Here is a 1,547-nt window from a genome sequence, read left to right as displayed (position 1 = left end):
TTGTTTTTGTTTTTGAGTTGGAGTCTCACTTGGTCGCCCAAACTGGAGTGCAGTGGCTACTCCTGGCCACCGCAGCCTCGACCTGCTGGGCTCCGGCGATCCTTCCGCCTCAGCCTTCCAAGTAGCCGGAATTATAGGCATGCGCTACTACGCCCGGCCGATTTTTTGATTTATTGTAGAGATGATTCTCACCAAGTTGCCCAGGCGTGTCTTGAACCCAGGGGCTCAGGCAATCCACTCACCTCAGCCTCCCAAGGCGTGGGATTACAGGCTGAGCCACCGAGCCCGGCAGCAGAAGTTTTTGAAAGGAGAGTGTAACATCCTGTTCTTGTCTGGCTTGGTTGGTTGGGAGAGAAGATAACGTGGAGGCTTAGGAAAGAGAGTGGATGCCTGTTAAGGGGTGTCCAGTCGAAGGCCCACGGAGACCTGAGGGAGGGGCTGAAAGCCAGATGGTGGCGGTCAAAGGAGCTCTGTGGGAGGCGGTTTGAGACAGGGAAGGCTGAGGGCAGCCGAAGGGATGGCAGAGGCAAGAGAGGATGCAAGGGATGGAGTCCCCCGAGTGGAGAGATTTGAACCGGGAAGAAAACAGGAAAAGATGTCGCAAGTTGAGGAAAGGGGGTTCAGAGCAAAGTTGGGCTAAGTTGCAAGTTGGAGTAAGGGGTTCCGAGCAAAGCCTGTAGAATCCCAGCTGTACTTTCTGGCTGTGAGTCTTCCTTTCCCTGTTTCTTCATCTGTAAAATGGGTATACACATGCCTGTCTCGGAAAGGACTGGGCCCAAAGCTTCTAGCTGGGTGAGCTCGAGCCATGGTGTTCTCAAAGTCAAATATGACAAATTCTAATGCTATGAAGAGCTGGTACCTGGAAACACTTGGTATGTACTGGTCACTGTATCAGCCTTCTGTTTATTAATCTGGACAGTCGGCCTGCGAGGGAAGTCCTCCCATTATGTCCATCATACAGAGAGGCAAACTGGCCCAGAGAGGTTAGGTGACCTGCCCATGGACACTCAGCCAGTAACTGGTAATGCCAGGATTCATTCTGCCTCTCGACTCTGTGCTCTGCCACTTGGTCAGATGCCGCTCAGTCATAATGATAACTGATTTTATTGCACACTCAGTGTGTACCAGGCACTATGCTAACCACTTCTGACCTTAACTCATTTATTTCCATAGTAGCCCTGTGACAGTTGATCTAACTTTTCAGAATCATAATAGCAAACCTCTGCTGGGTGTGGTGGTGCACACCTCTCATCCTCACTACTCAGGAGGCTGAGGCGGAAGGATCGCATTAGTCTAGGAGTTCATTTGAGACTGTAGTGTGCTATGATCACACCTGTCAATAACCATTGCATTCCAGCCTGGGCAATGTAGCAAGACCCCACCTCTTTTTTTTAATTGGAGTCTCACTCTGTCTCTCAGGCTGGAGTGCAGTGACACGCTCATGGCCACTGCAGCCTCGACTTGCTGGGCTCAGGTGATCCTTCCGTCTCAGCCTTCCAAGTAGCTGGAACTACAGGCACATGCCACCACACCCAGCTAATTTTTTT

The sequence above is a fragment of the Carlito syrichta genome, unplaced genomic scaffold, assembly GCF_000164805.1.
Source record: "Carlito syrichta isolate Samal-C Ts95f unplaced genomic scaffold, Tarsius_syrichta-2.0.1 Scaffold307183, whole genome shotgun sequence".
Classification (NCBI taxonomy): domain Eukaryota; kingdom Metazoa; phylum Chordata; class Mammalia; order Primates; family Tarsiidae; genus Carlito; species Carlito syrichta.
Note: the sequence above shows the minus strand (reverse complement) of the source record.